We start from the raw sequence: 20281 nt of genomic DNA on the forward strand, positions 1-20281 counted from the left end.
AAAACATTAAGTAACTATAATAATGATGGCAGTGGTAGCCTGTCTGGAGTGGCTGCTGCCATGACGCCAAGGGAGGTGCCGACAGGGCTGCACGCCGCTTGGAGCTAGGGAACCAAGAACAGATGGGAGCCCTGCCCCGTTTTGGTTGGAAGGGTGGGAGCCCTGCCCTCCGGGGCACAGCTGCAGCTGCCCAGTCGCAGATGTGGAATCCAGTATCCCTGAACTCTCAGCGACCAGGAAGGCCCCCTGCCCCCCACAGTCTTGGGTATGCCTGCTCCCACTGCCTGGCCTCTCCCCACTCCTGGTGCCTGCTCCAACTTCAGAGCAAAGGTGAGGCCAAGCCCAGATGCTGTCACAACCTAGCCAGGTGTGCACATGCTCAGGACAGCACTGACACACCTGCTGCCTCAGCCCCCTTCAGACTGTGGGCGCCTAATGAGCATGGGAGGGAGGCTGAGTGGGGGCCGAAGGCAGCTTGATGTGGGCCTGCAGGTGCTCTTTGGCATGAACAGCCTGGGTGCCATGGGCACCATGTATGGCAGAGTGATGGCAGCAGGAGGCAGACAGGCTCCGGGGCAGAAAAAGGCAGGTACCAGTGAAGCCCCACCTTCAAGCCAGGAATGGCCTGAAGCCTGGTGGCCATGCTATCAGTTCCGTTGACTGGAGTGAGAACTTATGGTTTTTTTTCGGGCCTGCCCATGGCCACCCATGGACCAATCAGCATGCATTTCCTCCCCTCTGAAGCCCGTAGAAACCCCCAGACTCCGCCAGGCGTGGTGGCTCATGCCTGTAATCCTAGCACTTTGGGAGGCCGAGGGGGGTGGATCACAAGGTCAGGATATCGAGATCATCCTGGCTAAAATGGTGAAACCCCATCTCAACTAAAAATACAAAAAATTAGCTGGGCGTGGTGGTGGGCGCCTGTAGTCCCAGCTACTCGGGAGGCTGAGGCAGGAGAATAGCGTGGACCTGGGAGGCGGAGCTTGCAGTGAGCCAAGATCACGCCACTGCACTCCAGCCTGGGCGACAGAGCAAGACTCTGTCTCCAAAAAAAGAAAAACCCCGGACTCAGCCAGACACAGACAGACTACTGGACAACCTGCCTGCAGAGAGGAGATACCCACTGTGGGTGTCCTCTCCACTGAGAGCTGGACACTTGACAGGACAACTTGCCTGTGGAAAGGAGCTACCCACTTTGGTCTTGAATTCCTGGCCTCAAGTGATCCTCCCATCTCAGCCTCCCAAAGTGCTGGGATAACAGGCATGAGCCACCATGCCTGGCCAGGAGCTACCCAATTTGGGTCTCCTGAGAACTGTTCTGCTGCTCAATGAAGCTCCTCTCCACCTTGCTCACCCTGCAGTTGTCTGCATACCTCGTTCTTCCTGGATGCAGGACAAGAACTCAGGACCCACTGAATGGCAGGACTAAAAGAGCTGTAGCAGGCTGGGTGCAGAGACTCACTCCTGTAATCCCAGCACTTTGGAAGGCCTACATGGGTGGATCACTTGAGGTCAGGAGTTCAAGACCAGCCTGGCCAACATGGTGAGACCCTGTTTCCACTAAAAATACAAAAATTAGTCAGGCATGGTGGCGTGTGCCTCTAATCTCAGCTAATTGGGAGAGTGAGGCACGAGAATCGCTTGAACCCAGGAGGCGGAGGTTGCAGTGAGCTGAGATTGCGCCACTGCACTCTATCTGGGTGACAGAGTGAGACTCCATCTCAAAACAAAAAAAACCTGTAATAGAAACAGGGCTGAAACATGAATCCCCTGACACACACACACACACACACACACACACACACACACACTCGCCACATTGCGCAACGAGAAGAGCTGCGGCCTTCTGGGGAGCCCAGACCTAGGGGCGCCCCGAGCCAGGACTGCGACCCCCTCTTTGGGGTTCTACGGTTCCTGCTGCCTCCAGGCTTCCAGGTGCCACTGCATTCCCCTTGTCCAGGTACGGGTGCCTGCAGCAGAAGCTGCGTGCAGTATATCTGGTTCAGTCACAGCCTTGCACGGGGCCTGTGCTGGCACCTGGAGCTGCTTGCCCTGCTGCAGCAGCCAGCACGCCTGGCTGTGCACAGTGGGTGGACCCCGCGCTTGCTCACCTACACAATCCTCGCAGCTCTGCGCCTGGTTTGCGTTTAGCAGGTATGGGATCCTGGCTGGTAGCGTGAGCTGAGTACAGCCTGCCGGACAGAGTGGGCAGAACGAGCCCAGTGGGTGCAAGCAATACTCAGGCAGAAGGTGCTGCTGACCACAGAGGTTTCTGGCTGGTAAAGCAACACCTTAAGGAACCTGTGACACTAATATACATGGTGATTCTCCCAGAGATGAAATTTAGAATGAAGTCATTCTGAAATGTATCTGACTATAGACTCCTTTTTCAAAGAGCATCTCAAGAAATTTTCATCTGAGCCGGGCGCGGTGGCTCACGCCTGTAATCCCAGCACTTTGGGAGGCCGAGACGCACGGATCACCTGAGGTCGGGAGTTCGAGACCAGCCTGACCAACATGGAGAAACCACATTTCTACTAAAAATGCAAAATTAGCCGGGTGTGGTGGCACATGCCTGTGATCCCAGCTACTCGGGAGGCTGAGGCAGGAGAATCACTTGAACCCAGGAGGTGGAGGTTGCAGTGAGCCGAGATTGCGCCATTGCACTCCAGTCTGGGCAACAAGAGCAAAACTCCATCTCAAAAAAAAAAAAAAGAAATTTTCATCTGAGCCATTTATTTGCTGTGAGAACTTATATGATTAGCCTCTTTAAGCCTCAGTTTCTTTATTTAGAAAATGGAGATAATAATCCTACCCCATTGCTATTGTGGAGGATTAAGTTAGAAATTGGATAACAAGTTTATGGTCCCCAGCACGAACTCATTAAAGCTATAAGTATTATTAGTAATACATTCTATCCAATTTAAATACAAAGCATTGTGTGTGTGTGTGTGTGTGTGTGTGTGTATGTATTTAGAGAGAGGGGCTCACTCTGTCACGCAGGCTGGAGTGCGTGATCATAGCTCACTGCAGCCTCAAACTTCTGGGCTCAAATGACCCTCCTGTCTCAGCCTCCCGAAGCGCTGGGATCATAGGTGTTAGCCACTAGGCCCAGCCCTAATTATCATCTTAATTCCTCATATTTTACTTTGTTGATGTACCATAGTTTACTAAGCTATTCTAATGTCAGATACTTAGTTTGTTTTCCACTTTTTAAAATATATCATAGTCAGTGCTGTAAGGAAAAACTATACTGTTGCTTGTTTTTTACTTTACTTTAAATATTGTCTTTAGGATAAATGTTTAGAAGTCAAATTACAATAAAATAGTATGAGCTTCATTCAGTGTTTGCTATATATAGTCTCATTGTTTCTAAAAGAATTGTATCATGCACATTTTTTACATGATATGATATTATGCAGTAGTTCCTAATCTATTTCAAAATGTTTATCTAAACTCCTTTAAAAATGCTGTTAAGGCTGGGCGCAGTGGCTCACGCCTGTAATTCCAACACTTTGGGAGGCTGAGGCGGGTGGATCACCTGAGGTCTAGAGCTCAAGACCAGCCTGGCCAACATGGTGAAACCCCATCTCTACTAAAAGTACAAAAAATTAGCCCAGCATGGTGACGGCCACCTGTAAGCCCAGCTACTTGGGAGGCTGAGGCTGGAGAATCGCTTGAACCCAGGGGATGGAGGTTGCAGTGAGCGGAGATCCCGCCATTGCACTCCAGCCTGGGCAACAAGAGTGAAACTCTGTCTCAAAAAAAAAAAATGCTGTTAATATTCATACATCTAAAAATAGTCCTTGAACAGCAAATAATGTAACGGTAACAATCAACAGAAATTCTTCTCATTTACCTAAAGAGTTTAAAAATAATTTTAGGCCAGGAGCAGTGAGTCATGCCTGTAATCCCAGCACTTTGAGGGGCCAAGGCGGGTGAATCACCTGAGGTCAGGAGTTCTTGACGAGCCTGACCAACATGGTGAAACTCTGTCTCTACTAAAAATACAAAATTAGCTGGGCATGGTGGTGCACATCTGTAACCCCAGGTACTTGGGAGGCTGAGGCAAGAGAATCACTTGAACCTGGGATGCGGAGGTTGCGGTGGGCCGAGATCGCTCCACTGTACTCAAGCCTGGGCAACAGAGCGAGACTCTGTCTCAAATAAATAAATAAATAAAAATAATTTAATAATATAATTAATAGATATATTAATTTAATAATATAATCTAAAATTTTCTTCTTTCTTTGAACCTCTTATTGGAAAAATTATCAATAGTCACTGACATAGCATATGGGCAGCATGAAGAACATAATAATTTACAAAATTTATCCCAATTTTGTAAAATGTATACTTTCTGGAGAAATAAAAACTTTAATTTGAGGGAGAAGTTATACCAATTACCAAATAAAATTTACTTCAGCAACTCACCCTAGCATCCAGAGCTACCTTCATGCTGTTAAAAATGTTAGAATTCAGTCGGATGTGGTGGCTCACGCCTGTAATCCCAGTGCTTTGGGAGGCTGAGGAGGCAGATCACAAGGTTAAGAGTTCGAGACCAGCCTGGCCGACATTGCGAAACCCTGTCTCTACTAAAAATACAAAAATTAGCCGGGCGTGATGGCGGGCGCCTGTAATCCCAGCTACTTGGGAGGCTGAGGTGAGAGAATCGTTTGGACCGGGGAGGCAGAGGTTGCAGCTCACTGAGATCATGCCACTGCACTCCAGCCTGGGCAACAGAGTGAGACTCTGGATCAAAAAAAAAAAAAAAAAAGATGGAAAATACCAAGTATGGTGAGGAGGTAGAACAAACAGAAAGAACACTCATACAATCAGACATACAAAAGTGCTTTCTTTATGATTTTATTTACATAAAGTACAAAGACCAGCCAAAACTAATCTATTAGTTTGAAGTCAGCATAGAGGTTATCTCTGTGGGAGGGAGGGTAGTGATTAAAAGGGAACACAAGGAAATTTGGGAATAGTGATACTGTACTGTTTCTGGATCTCAGTGCTGATGATGTAGTTGTGTTCAGTTCATAACAATTCATCAAGCTGTATACTTATGATATGTGCACTTTTATGTATGTATAGTATATTCAATAAAAGTCTTTCTTAAAACTACAATGCAATACCACTTCATACCCAGCAGAATGGCTAAAATAAAAGAGACACAAAATACAGTTGCCCCTTGGTATCCATGGAGGATTGGTTCCAGGATCTCCCTTGGATACCAAAATCTGCAGATGCTCATGTCCCTGATGTAAAGTGGTGTAGTATTTGCATATAACCTATGACATCCTCCTGTATACTTTAAATCACTCTAGATTACTTATAATACCTAATGTAATGTAAGTGCTATGTAAATAGTTGTGATACTTTTTTAAAAATTTTTGCTGTTTATTGTTGTTTTTTATTGTGTTTTCTTCCTGCAAATATTTTCAATCCTTGGTTGGATGAATCCACGTATGTGGAACCCATGGATATGGAGAGCTGACTGTAACAAGTACTGGCAAAGATATACAGCAACAAGTATGCTCACATGAGGTGGTTGTGATGGTTCACATCTGTAATCCCAGCACTTTGGGAGGCTGAGATGGGAGGATTGTTTGAGGTCAGAAGTTCCAGAACAGCCTGGGTAACATAGCAAGAAAAATAAAAAATAAAAATAAGCCAGGTGTGGTGGTGCATGTCTGCAGTCTCAGCTACTTGGGAGGCTGATGCAGGAAGATTGCTTGAGCCCAGGAGATCAAGTCTGCATTGAACTATGATCGTGCCACTGCCCTCCAGCCTGGGCAACAGAGCAAGACCTGTCTCTAAATAATAATTTAAAAAAATTTAGAAATAGAATGCTCATATATATGGTTGGACACATCTAGTAACACTATATATACACACACACACACACATATATACACACACATGTGTGTGTATGTATATGTAATTTTATGTATATTACACAGGTGTACATACCCAATAGAAATGAGTATATATGGTCATCAAAGGACACTTTTTTTTTTTTGAGACGGCGTTTCCCTCTTGTTGCCCAAGCTGGAGCACAATGGCACTATCTTGGCTAATTGCAACCTCCGCCTCCTGGGTTCAAGCAATTCTGCCTCAGCCTCCCAAGTAGCCAGGATTACAGGTGCCCGCCACCACCCCTGGCTAATTTTTGTATTTTTAGTAGAAACAGGGTTTCACCATATTGGCCAGTCTGGTCTCTAACTCCTGACTTCAGGTGATCCACCCGCCTCGGCCTCCCAAAGTGCTGGGATTACAGGCGTGAGCCACCACGCCCAGCCTAAAACACGCATTTAAGAATATTAAGAGCAGTATCCATAATAACCAAAGCTGGAAGCTGCCCAGATGTCCATCAATGGTAGAATGAATAAATTGTGGTATATACACATGATGGAATGCTAATGTATCAATGAGAATGAATGAACTACAGCTGCATAAAACAACATAGGTGAACTTCACAAACTTAAAGTTGAGAATCCAGATATCAAAACATAGTATTCTGGCCCAGAGTGGTGGCTCACACCTATAATCCCAGCACTTTGGGGGGCTGAGGTGGGCGGATCACCTGAGGTCGGGAGTTTGAGACCAGCCTGGCCAACATGGAGAAATCCTGTCTCTACTGAAAAAACAAAATTTGGGCCGGGTGCGGTGGCTCACGCCTGTAATCCCAGCACTTGGGGAGGCCGAAGCAGGCAGATCACCTGAGGTCAGGAGTTTGAGATCAGCCTCACCAACATGGAGAAACCCCGTCTCTAGTAAAAATACAAAAATTAGCCGGGCTGGGTGGTGCATGCCTGTAATCCCAGCTACTCTGGAGGCTGAGGCAGGAGAACCGCTTGAACCTGGGAGGCGGAGGTTGCGGTGAGCCGAGATTGCACTATTGCACTCCAGCCTGGGCAACAAGAGGGAGACTCCATCTCAAAAAAAAATTAGCCAGGTGTGGTGGCGCATGCCTGTAATCCCAGCTACTCGGGAGGTTGAGGCAGGAGAATTGCTTGAACCTGCAAGACAGAGGTTGCAGTGAGCTGAGATTGTGCCATTGCACTCCAGCCTGGGCAACAAGAGGGAAACTCTATCTCAATTAAAAAAAAAGAAGTGCCCTTTGATCTGAGATACAGTCTGATTTAAACATTACCTGAATGCTATCTTCTTTCTTAGGGTCACTTTTTTTTTCTTCCAGGGCTTTCAGAAAGACTGTAACTATTAAAAAGGAAAGTTGCTTCTTTCAGCACTGTGAACATAATATACACAAATGTTCTAGAACAGCCTAGTGACACAGCATTAAGCTACATCATTAGTGTGCAATAGCTAACCAGTTTGGAAAAATAGACTGAAACGCAGCATTGCAATAGATATGGCTTTTACCTCATTTAGATAAATCATTAACCCAGCCACTCTGTGGTACAGGGTATTTGACTAACCTTGTAAACCAAGTCAGGGAGCAAATGCAGAGGCTGTGGTTGCCTTCCTCCCTGAGGAAACAAAGGAAGTGAAATGATTTGGTGAAGAATTCCAAACACCAAGTGTCCCCTGTCTAGCTTTTGATTCTCATCACTAAATGTGTCTTTTCTCTGATTTTGAAGGGAAGAAACACCTTCGGAGAGGATTTTTAAGTGACTGTATAGAAATGTCCAACCAAAATATCCCATTCCCCTGTCAATTAAGCTGTGGGAAAATTTCAGGGGAGTTGGAAAGAGCTGTTGGTTTATCTACCACCAAATGTCGACAAATAATCTAATGAAAGTTCACACTTTATCTTTCTGTGTTAAGCACTTCCACACTCTCTTTTTTTTTTTTTTTTTTTGAGACAGTCTTGCTCTGTCACCCAGGCTGGAGTGCACTGGTGCGTCTCGGCTCACTGCAACCTCCATCTCCCAGGTTCAAGTGATTCTCCTGCCTCAGCCTCCCAAGCAGCTGGGATTACAGGCACCCACTACCACACCCGGCTAATTTTTGTATTTTTAGTAGAGACAGGGTTTCACCATATTGTCCAGGCTGGTCTTGAACTCCTGAACTCAGGTGATCCACCTGCCTTGGCCTCCCAGAGTGCTGGGATTACAGGCATGAGCCTCAGTGCCCAGCCTTTATCTTTCTTTTTCTTCTTTCTTTTTTTTCTTTTTCACTTATCACTAGAGAAAGAGACTTTTTTTTTCACAATAACCTTTTCCTTCCCATGGCAACAGCAATTTCTGCATCAATGTCTGTCTTTGTCAGCCACTACAGTTAATAAAATGGCTCATTTGTTGGCCGGGCGTGGTGGCTCACTCCTGTAATCCCAGCACTTTGGGATGCCAAGGTGGGCAGATCACCTGAGGTCAGGAGTTCGAGACCCACCTGGCCAACATGGTGAAACACCGTCTCTACTAAGAATACAAAAATTAGCGGGGCATGGTGGCGTGGACCTGTCATCCCAGCTACTTGGGAGGCTGTGACAGAATGGCTTGAATCCAGGAGGTGGAGGTTGCGGTGAGCCAAGATCATGCCACTGCACTCCAGCCTGGGCAAAAGAGCGAGACTCCGTCTCATAAATAAATAAATTAATTAATTAATTAAATTTAAAATAAATAAGAAATAAAATGGCATCATTTAGCGATGAGCGCTTACTCAGCCAGAAGGGGGCGTGCAGAAACAGCAAACGAACATTTTGATTAAGTCTGAGATCTGTTTATATCCCACCTGTGGCTGCCAGATTAAGCTAGCTGAAGTTAGAGTGAGACTTCCTCAAAGACTTTGAACAGCTCTCCACTGCTTCGTATATTAGGTGCAAACTCTCAGAAATTCAAGCTTAACTCAAAATAATTATTTCAGTTAAGGATGATGGTGTATTTTGGTCTCTGTTGGAAAAGTCTGAAATCAGATACTGTATATTGTAGCAGTGTGAGTAGTGGGAGCTATGGCAACTTTTTTGTTTCTTTCTTTATTTCTTCGAAACAGTCTCACTCTGTCGCCCAGGCTGGAGTGCAATGGCACTTTCTCAGCTCACTGCAATCTCCGCCTCCCGGGTTCAAGTGATTTTCCTGCCTCAGCCTCCCGAGTAGCGAGGATTACAGACATGTACCACCACGCCTGGCTAATTTTTGTATTTTTAGTAGAGACGGGGTTTCACCCTGTTGGCCAAGCTGGTCTAGAACTCCTGACCTCAGGTGATTCACCCTCCGCGGCCTCCCAAAGTGCTGGGATTACAGGCATGAGCCACAGCACCTGGCCAATTTTTTAATTTAGTGACCTCATTTCCTCTATCTCCTCGCCATTGTCAAAAAGTACATTGCTCTTGAAGGTAGGTCTTATGAGAACAAAGCAAAGAGAGCTTTGCTTTGTTTTTGTTTTTGTTTTTTTGAGATGGAATCTTGCTCTGTCGCCCAGGCTGGAGTGCAGTGGCACGATTTCTGCTCACTGCAAGCTCCGCCTCCCGGGTTCACGCCATTCTCCTGCCTCAGCCTCCCGAGTAGCTGGGACTACAGGCGCCCGCCACCACGCCCGGCTATCTTTTTGTATTTTTAGTAGAGACGGGGTTTCACCGTGTTAGCCAGGATGGTCTCGATCTCGTAACCTTGTGCTCCGCCCGCCTCGGCCTCCCAAAGTGCTGGGATTACAGGCGTGAGCCACCGCACCCAGCTGCAAAGAGAGCTTTGCGTTGGTAAATACCGAACACCCCAAATGGCTCTCCCTGGTATTTAAATTTAAGCAATTATTTGCACCTATTCTTAATATTCATCCCTAGGCCTTGCAAAGTAACTAGAATATTTTCAAGGACTGTCACGTTTTTCAAGTAACGTTGAGGAAAAAAGTCAGAGATTAAAGATCCTCATCTACACACACCTATACAGTCCTAGCTGCTTGAAAGGCTGCAGTGGGAGGATTGCTTGAAGCCAGGAGTTCAAGACTCGACTGGGCAACAAAGCAAGAACCTCCCCACCCCATCTCAACAAAAAATAATTTAAAGTTATTTTTATCTGTATTTAAAACAATTTTTAATTTGAATTTAAATTTTTACAATTATATGTGTTTAAAAATAAAAATACATATAAAAATCATCTGTAGGCTGGGTGCAGTGGCTCACACCTATAATCCCAGCACTTTGGAAGGCCGAGGCGGGCAGATCATCTGAGGTCAGGGGTTCGAGAGCAGCCTGACCAACATGGAGAAACCCCGTCTCTACTAAAAATACAAAAATTAGCCGGGCATGGTGATGCATGCCTGTAATCCTAGCTACTAGGGAGGCTAAGGCAGGAGAGCTGCTTGAATCCGGGAGGCGGAAGTTGCAGTGAGCCAAGATTACGCCACTGTACTCCATCCAGGGTGACAGAGCAAGACTCCATCTCAAAAAAAATAAGATAAAATAAAATAAAATAAAATAAAATCTCTCCTAAAATTAATAAGCAAGGAAAAATCCAAAAGAAAAATAGGCCAATAATGTGAAAAGGAAATTCATAGAAGAGGAAACAGGAGAAAGTCCTCAGTCTCACTGGGGGTCAGGAAAAATGCAATGAATTCATGGATATAAGTATATTCATGTGAAGGTATAAAAATACACAATTTATGAGTGGTTGCAGGGTTAAGGAGAGTGTAATGGGATTGGGATTGAAAGTCAAAGGAGGCTTCAACTTTAACTACAATGCTTAATTTATTTTATTAAAATATATCGCTGGGTGCGTTGGCTCATGCCTGTAATCCCAGCACTTTGGGGGAGGCTTAGGCGGGCAGATCACCTGAGGTCAGGAGTTCGAGAGCAGCCTGACCAACATGGAGAAACCCCGTCTCTACTAAAAATACAAAATTAGCCGGGTGTGGTGGCACATGCCTGTAATCCCAGCTACTCGGGAGGCCGGGTCAGGAGAATTGCTTGAACCCAGGAGGCGGAGGTTGCAGTGAGCCGAGATTGTACCATTGCACTCCAGCGTGAGCAACAAGAGCAAAACTCTGACCCCCCACCACCCCGCCCCGCCAAAATATATATTAGGCTGGGGCTGGGTGTGGTGGCTCATGCCTGTAATCCCAGCACTTTGGGAGGCCGAGGTGGGTGAATCATGTGAAGTCAGAAGTTCACGACCAGCCTTGTCAACATGATGAAACCCTGTCTCTACTAAAAATACAAAAATTAGCCGGGCATGGTGGCACATGCCTGTAATCCCAGCTACTTGGGACACTGAAGCAGGAGAATTGCTTGAACCCTGGAGGTGGAGGTTCTAGTGAGCCGAGATCACACCACTGCACTCCAGCCTGGGTGATAGAACAAGACTTTGTCTCAAAAAAAAAAAAATTAGGATTTAAGGTGAAAGTGACAAAATGATAAGAGTTACCGAACTTGAGTGGTGTCTTTTGGTGAACACACATTTGCATTTCTGTTAGGTATGTACCTAGGAGTAGAATTGCTACGTGATAGAATATGCATATGTTCTAGTAATGTTCTGTTTCTTAATCTTTTTTTTTTTTTGAAACAGGGTCTTGCTCTGTCACCCAGGCTACAGTGCAGTGACATGATCACGGCCCACTGCAGCCTCGACCTCCCAGGCTCAATCAATCCTCCCATCTCAGCCTCCCAAGTAGCTGGGATTACAGGCACACACCACCACACCCAGGTAACTTTTTTATTTTTTCTAAAGACAGGGTCTTGCCAGGTTGCCCAGGCAGGCTATTTTTAATTTTAAACTTACTAATCAAGCGAAGTCAAAAGTTATTCAGTGCCAGCCAGGCACAGTGGCTCACGCCTATAATCCCAGCACTTTCGGAGACCGAGGTGGATGGATCACCTGAGGTCAGGAGTTCAAGAATAGCCTGGCCAACATGGTGAAACACCATCTCTACTAAAAATACAAAAATTAGCCAGGTGTGGTGGTGTGCGCCTGTAGTCCCAGCTACTCGGGAGGCTGAGGCAGGAGAATCATTTGAACCTGGGAGGCAGAGGTTGCAGTGAGCTGAGATTGTGCCACTGCACTCCAGCCTGGGCGACAGAGTAAGACTCTGTCTCAAAAAAAAAAAAAAAAGGTTATTCAGTGACAAGGATTGTGATGCTGAGGCAGGAGCTGCTAGTGAAGTCGGTAGGAAAGAAGCAAGGGAGGTGGAATGCAATTAATGTTAGCAGATCGCCTGGCCCTGCGAAATGGACGTGTGGGCTTTTACAAGACACGGATATTTTCACATCAACTCTAGATGCTTTGTTACTGGGGAAGAATTTGAGAAAAAGGGAAGTGTCTCCATGCAACGGCAACAAGGGAAACTCACTATGCAGCCAAAACAGGGAGGAAAACAACTTGTAAAAGATCATGTGTTAGTAAGTCAGTTCATTCATTTATTCAACCATTCAATCAGCATAAACTCCAAAGCACTGTGCGGGAGGTCAAGAACATGGCAATAAATGAGGTATGAAAACAGTACCGTAAGCCACCCCCCTGGCCAAGTCTTCTCCTGGTTGGGTGCTGCCATCTCAGAGGAAAGGTGGGGCTGAGAAGGCTGCACCCCCTCCAAGCCTGCCTCCCACCCCTCCTCAGCCCCACTAACAGTAATACCACTTTCCCTGTCCTCTTCAATTCTCTACCTTCTACCCATGGGGCTTGGCTTCTCCCATCCTCCCATCCACCTTCCCCCAACTACCAGGATAGTCCTCAAACCATAATAATCCCAAGCAATCTACTTCTGAGGCTGACTTTTGCAAATAATTCTATGGGAGTGAGGCAGGGGGTGATTTCTAGGACCCAAGGAAGCAAGAATGGGGCTTATGTCTGGAATGAACAAATTGAATGAATAGTTACACTTTGGTTGTGTCTCTTAAGCAAAATAACCTATAATGAGCACTTTAATAGGCCAGAAATTAAAGGAAGTGTACAAGGCAGAGCAGAAAGGAGGAGCAAGGACCATTCAATTCCCATCCTCTGAAGTGTTTAAAATCCTGCTATCCGGCCGGGCGCGGTGGCTCACGCCTGTAATCCCAGTACTTTGGGAGGCCGAGGCGGGCGGATCACGAGGTCAGGAGATCGAGACCATCCTAGCTAACACGGTGAAACCCCGTCTCTACTAAAAATAGAAAAAATTAGCCGGGCGTGGTGGCGGGCGCCTGTAGTCCCAGCTACTCGGGAGGCTGAGGCAGGAGAATGGCGTGAACCCAGGAGGCGGAGCTTGCAGTGAGCTGAGATCGGGCCACTGCACTCCAGCCTGGGCGAAAGAGCAAGACTCCGTCTCAAAAAAAAAAAAAAAAAATTCCTGCTATCTAAGGTCCAGATTACTTGGGTTCAACCCGGCTTGTCCATTTGTCACTTGAGTGACCTAGGACAGATCCTTTCACCTCTCTGTACCTGTTTCCTTATTCACAAGGTTGGAGGAATAGTTATTTCACAAGGTTACAAAGATAAAGCCTTGGGAGCAGCACCTCGCATGTAACAAACACTCTACGTGTTAGCTGAACGAATGATTTTGGGCCCCTGTGCCATTGTGACAGTCAGGACAGGCCTGCCCACTTCCCCCAGCTCTCTTCTGCAACTCTATTCCTGGTGGCCCGTGGGTAGCTCTTGGACAAAACTCAACATACCCAGTCTCCCAAGACTAGCAGCAATTCCTAGTGACAACAGTTTAAATTCATGTTAAGCTGAAAAAGGAAGTCTGCGTCAAAGGAACAAATCTGCAAAGGTTTCCCTGGTCCAATTGTGTAGCTCACCTCTGAGGTTATTACACAAAGTACTTTTATTCTTCTTTTCTAAACTTCCTGCTTCTAGATTAGGCCTAGGGAACCTACTGCTGCATTATAAAGCCCATTTCAGTGCCTTTCTGCATCCCTTGGCAACCCTGCTAGAATGTGGAAGCCGCTCATTTAAAAATAGAACTCTTTTTTTTCTTTGGTCCTTCTACACTTAGTAGACAGTGTACTAAGTGGAAAAATAGTCATCATAGTCTTTCCCCCCATTTTCTTCCCTTCTCTCTGCCCCTCCTCTTTTCTTCTCCACTTTTTTTAAAATTTTTTTTCCCCTTTTTTCCTCTGTTTCTTTAAATCCCTCCCTATGGGTCAGCATGGAGCTGATTCTGTTCTGGACTTCATTTTGTTCTGAACTTCATTTTGTTCTGAACTATATAGACACAAGTCTAGGAAATGGTAGTTTCTTTTGTGAACTTGGTGCATGGCTGAAAGATGAGACAGAAGAGGTTCCTGGACAAAGAACAGGGGATGAAGAGAAAAGGAGCTGGCTCTGGGAAGGGGCTTAGAGACATTTCCCAAGCTGATTAGTTCGTTACTAGCAATTACTATTTAGCCTCCCACGAGTGGCCAGACTTAGATTCTCTTAGAATGAAATTCATAATGCTAGAGCCAAGCATTTCCTTGGTCTTCAATCCAGTGTCTTTTATCTCTGGATTTCTTTTCTTTCTTTCTTTTTTTTTTTTTTTTTTTTTCGATACAGAATCTCTATCTGTCACCCAGGCTGGAGTACAGTGGTGAGATCTTGACTCACTGCAACCTCCGCCTCCAGAGTTCAAGTGATTCTCCTGCCTCAGCCTCCCGAGTAGCTGGGACTACAGGCGTACACCACCACGCCCGGCTAATTTTTGTATTTTTAGTAACGACAAGGTTTTGCCACGTTGGCCAGGCTGGTCTCCAACTCCTGACCTCAGACGATCTGCCCACCTTAGCCTCCCAAAGTGCTGGGACTATAGGTGTGAGCCACCGTGCCTGGCCTTATCTCTGGATTTCTAGCTACAGCCAACATCAACTTCTTTTTTATTATTTATTATTAAATACATGTCTGATGTTAGTTCCACATATGATTTATTTTGTTGGTTGTTATTTTCTGAGTCGTAAAGGGAGGGGTTCCAGTGTTCAGGAAGCCCAAAATGAATGAAATTTGCTTGACTGCTTAGCAACCTCCTATCTAAAAATCAATCTTTTGAGCCGGGCGTGGTGGCTCTTGCCTGTAGTAGTCCCAGCTACTCAGGAAGCTGAGGTGGGAGGATCCTTTGAGCCTAGGAGTTCAAGTCTGTGATAAGTCATGATCATGCCAGTGCACTCCAGACGAGGTGACAAAGCAAGACCCCCTGTCAATAATCAATCAATCCATCTGTTTGTAGTTATGCCCAAGGACCAGGTACAGGAAAGGAGTTTGCCCTGAAGCTGCAGATACCCTATTTTATGTCAGCTGTGGACAGGCTATGAATAATATTTACGACAAAAGAAAGTAGTTTCAGTTTTTAAAAAAAATATAAATATGTCTTGCTTCTTTGAACAGTCATACTTTTAGTTTTTAACCAGTTTATTTTGTGTAGGTTGATGTGAGGAGCACTTTTAAAAAAGTGTTAACTCTGTGGTTAAAAAAAAATCAAAATTGTCATTCAGCTTCTTAATTTCCTAAATTAGCCTCTGACTTTGATTGATTGGTTTGCTTTGAGTTTGTGCTGAAAACTGAACTGAATCTTTGCCAATTCAAACAGCAATACTGTGACTTGATATCTTCTTCTTCTTCTTCTTTTTTTTTTTTTTTTTTTTTGAGACAGGGTCTCACTCCTCTGTCACCCAGGCTGGAGTGCGGTGGGGTGATCACAGCTCACTGTAGCCTTTACCTCCCAGGCTCAGGTGATCCTCCCACCAGAGCCTCCCAAGTAGCTGGGACTACAGGTGCACAACAAAGCCCAGTAAATTTTTTTGTAAAGATGGGGTTTCACCACATTACCCAGGCTGGTCTTGAACTCCTGGACTCAAGTGATCTGCCTACCTCGCCCTTTCAAAGTGCTGGGATTGCAGGCGTGAGCCACCATGCCCAGCTGACCTCTTCATTCTTTATGGAGTCTATGCCCCTGGGTGTATTAGGGTGCTCATTTCAAACAATCAAAAGGAATTATTTGATTCCTTTTGTAATTACCCCAGTCTTAAGAAGACTAAGAAAAAAATAGTTTGTTCCACAAGTGTGAAGAAGAAATTCTGAAATTAGAAGGACAATTTGCATGCATGCCTTTTGTATCTGCCTCTTTACATTTTGGTAAATTTCAGCAATCAGCTGGGTGCAGTGGCTCATGCCTGTAATCCCAGCACTTCGGGAAGCTGAGGCGGGTAGATCACCTGAGGTTAGGAGTTCAAAGGCAGCCCAGCTAAGATGGTGAAACCCTGTTTCTACTAAAAATACAAAAATTAGCCAGGCGTGGTGATGTGCACCGGTAATCCCAGCTACTGGGGAGGCCGAGGCAGGAGAATCGCTTGAACCTGGGAAGCAAGGGTTGCAGTGAGCGGAAATCGTGCCATTGCACTCCACCCTGGGCAATAAGAGTGAAACTCTGTCTCAAAAACAAAAACAAACAAACAAACAAAAATCAGCAATCAGAAGAAAGTGTCCGCCCGCCCTACATTACATCTACTTTCTCAGGTTCCTCCTCCCTTAATGGCTGCTCCTTCTCCCAGACCTCTTACCCTTGGGGTGCCCCAGGGCTCCTTCCTTGACCCTGGTCATTGTCTGCATTCATTTGCTTCGTTCTCATTGATTTGGGGGATTTTACATTCCTTTCAGGAATGCCAGAGTATTCAAGAGTGAAGCAACAAGATGTTTCCTACTCTGAAATGGCTCAGTTAAACAAACAAATAAAAGCGTGTATAAATAGACAAATATGGCTGGGCGTGGTGGCTCATGCCTGTGATACCAGCACTTTTGGAGGCCAAAGCGAGAGGATCGCACGAGCCCAGGAGTTTGAAACTAGCCTGGGCAACAAAGTGAGAACCTGTCTCTATTTTTATTTTAAAAAGATAGAGAAATATAGAGCTAATATGGCAAAATGTTAATAACTGTTGAATGAAGGTAGAAGGTATATGTACTAAATGTATGCACATTTGTATATGCTTAAAAATGTTCATGTTAAAAAGATGGAAAAAAATGAATAACTATTATCTATCTACATACTTACAACTCCCAAATTATGTCTCCTGCTCAGCCTCTCTCCTGAACTCCAGATTCACATATCCAAAGCCCACTTATGACCCCATTTGGATGTCAAAGCAGTGTATCCAAAACTGAACTCCTGATCTACCCCCAAGCCTGCTGCATCAGCAGCTTCCCCACCACAGCTGATGACAACTCCATTTTTTGTAGTTGTTCAGGCTTCAAACCTTGGAGTCACTTTGACTCTTCTCTTTCTCTCCCAGCCCGCATCCCATCCCTCTGTAAATTCTGTTGGTTCTGTTTGCAGAACTCATCCAGAATGGGATCCTTTTTTACCCCTGCCACTCTACACGCTGGTTTGAACCACTCCCAGCTCTTGCCTGGATCATTACAGTAGGCTCCCACCTGTACCACCTGGTCTCCTTGTTTCTGTCTTGTCCCCTTCAGTCTATTCTCAACAGGGAGGCACAGAGCCCCCCGCCCCCCGCCCCCCCGCTTTTTTTTTTTTTTTTTTTTTGAGACGGAGTCTCGCTCTGTCGCCCAGGCTGGAGTGCAGTGGCACAATTTCGGCTTACTGCAACCTCCACCTCCCGGGTTCAACGCCATTCTCCTGCCTCAGCCTCCCGAGTAGCTGGGACTACAGGTGCCTGCCACCATGCCTGGCTAATTTTGTTTTTTTTTTTGTTTTTTTGTTTTTTTGTATTTTCAGTAGAGACGGGGTTTCACCGTGTTAGCCAGGATGGTCTTGATCTCCTGACTTTGTGATCTGCCCGCCTTGGCCTCCCAAAGTGTTGGGATTACAGGCGTGAGCCACAGCACCTGCCTCCCCCGCTCTTTTTTTTTTTTTTTAAGACACTGTCTTGCTCTGTCACCCAGGCTGGAGTGCAATGGCATGATCTCGGCTCACTGCAACCTCCGCCTCCTGGGTTCAAGCGATTCTCCTTTCTCTTGCCTTAGCTGCCCAAGTAGCTGGGATTACAGGCGCCGCCACCACACCCAGCTAATTTTTGTATTTTCAGTACAGATGGGGTTTCACCATGTTGGCCTGGCTGGTCTCGATCTCCTGACCTCAGGTGATCCACCCGCCTCAGTCTCCCAAAGTGCTGGGATTACAGGCGTGAGCCACTGCTCCTGGCCCACAGAGACCCTTTAAAATGAAAGCCAAATTGAGTTCCTCTCTGCTCAAAAGTGCTTTATTCAGAGGAAGCAAGGAAACAGTGGAAACTGAAATCCTTCAACAGCCCCGGGCCCTACCCAATCTCCTTGACCTTCCCACCTGGCCCACTATGCAGTCACTTTGGCCTCCTTGCTGTTTCTGGAATAAGCCACTATACTGCTTTCTTGGGACTCTGTGCAGCTGTTACCACTTCCTGGATTGTTCTTCCCCTAAACATTTGCACCGTTTGCTTAAAATTACTTCTCAACAAAGCCTACCCTTAAGATTGCAACTTGCTTCTCCACACATGCCAGATCCACCTAACCTTGATCTTATTTCACTATAGCACTCACCACCTTCTAACACATTACCTGATTTCCTTATGCATTATGTTTCTCGTCTGTCACCTTCACTTGAATATCAGCTTGGTGAGGATAGGGATGTTTTACTTGCTGTTACATATCATGTGCCTAGAACAGTACTCAGCTCAGTGTGGGGCCTGGCACGCAATATTTGTGGAATGAATAGGTACACTTTGGTTGTATCTCTTAAGCAGAAAGACCTATAATGATAACGTTTATAAGTCAGAAATGAAACTTGGCTGGGCACAGTGGCTCACGCCTATAATCCCAGGATTTCGGGAGGCTGAGGTGGGAGGATGGCTTGAGGCCGGGAGTTCCAGACCAGCCTTAACAACATAGTGAAACTCCATTTCTACAGAAAAATCAAAACATTAGCCAGGCATGGTGGTGCACGCCTGTAGTCCCAGCTAACTTGGGAGGCTGAGGTGGGTGAATTGCTTGGGCCTGGGAGGTCAAGGCTGTAGTGAGCTGTGATCGTGCCACTGCACTCCAGCCTGGCCAACAGAGTGAGACCCTGTCTCAAAAAACAAAATAAAACAAAAGCAAAAACAAACAAAAAAATTAAACTTGGCTGGGCATCGTGGCTCACACCTGTAATCCCAGAACTTTGAGAGGCTGAGGCATGAGGACTTCTTGAGCTCAGGAGTCAAGACAAACCTGGGCCACACAGCAAGACCCTATCTCTAAAAAAAAAAAAAAAAAAAAAAAAAAAAAAAAAAAAAAAAAAAATCTTTTTGAAAGAAAAGAAATTAAACTGAACCCAAAACTTTTTTTTTTTGAAACAGGGTCTTGCTGTGTCACCCAGGCTGGAGTACAGTGGCGCAATTTTGGCTTACTGCAACCTCCACCTCCTGGGTTCAAGCGATCCTCCCACCTCAGCCTCCTGAGTATCTGGGACTACAGGTGTGTGCCATCAGGCCCAGCTAATTTTTTGTATTTTTAGTAGAGACAGGGATTCACCATGTTGGCCATGCTAGTCTCGAACTCCTGACCTCAAGTGATCCGCCCGCCTCAGCCTCCCCAAGTGCTGGGATTATAGGCGTGAGCCACCACACCTGGCCTCAAAACTATTTTTTTCAACAGAAAAGATTGTTTGCACTCAGATTAGGACCGACTCCACAGGAGTCATTTCACTCTCAGAAGTGCAAAACACTGCCCAAAGGTACTTGGCCCCACACCAAAACAGCACCCGGAGCCAAGCCTCAATTAAGACAGTGCTTGCTGTTCCAACAGTGAAACACCATCACAGGCATCACACTAGCCAGGAGAGCTAACAACTGCTGGATAAAACTTTTAAAATCCAGAATCCTGAGCTATACTTTCCTTTCACTTCAGTTTGTTCTTTATTTTTTTTTACTACAGTTGTACCAAGCTGTCTGTGAATGGCCTCTTTTGTGAATGATTTCATTGTTCTTTTTATTCTATTTGTTGCAATTCTTGGAACTCCTATCAATTCAGCTGTTTCATTGAAACTTTGTACTTCCTTAAAGGAAAATGACACAACTCGATATATTAGAATCAATGTGGGTTAAAGTCAGAATAAGAATAATCTCCCTTTGACCTGGCAAAATTTAAACAAGTGTCCTATGGGATATGAAGATGTACCTTTGACATCCACTGTTTTTTTTTTTTTTTTTTTTTTTTTTTTGAGACAGAGTCTCACTCTGTCACCAGGCTGGAGTGCAGTGGTGGGATCTCAGCTCACTGCAACCTCTGCTTCTTGGGTTCAAGCGATTCTCGTGCCTCAGCCTCCCAAGTAGCTATGATTACAGGCACACGCAAGCACGCCAGGCTAATGTTTGTATTTTTAGTAGAGACAGGGTTTCACTATGTTGGCCAGGCTGGTCTTGAACACTTGACCTCAAATGATCTGCCTTCCTCGACCTCCCAAAGTGCTG

General features: G+C 45.7%; 1 non-coding gene across 1 annotated transcript; it reads right to left on the minus strand.

The window, feature by feature from the left end:
• Positions 1-19471: 19471 nt before the first annotated feature.
• Positions 19472-19668, minus strand: LOC112438969 (small nucleolar RNA SNORA74). Its single transcript, XR_003027280.1, has one exon. It is a non-coding gene; the product is annotated as a small nucleolar RNA SNORA74 (small nucleolar RNA).
• Positions 19669-20281: the final 613 nt, after the last annotated feature.

Source organism: Pan paniscus, chromosome 12 (assembly GCF_029289425.2).
Source record: "Pan paniscus chromosome 12, NHGRI_mPanPan1-v2.0_pri, whole genome shotgun sequence".
NCBI lineage: Eukaryota > Metazoa > Chordata > Mammalia > Primates > Hominidae > Pan > Pan paniscus.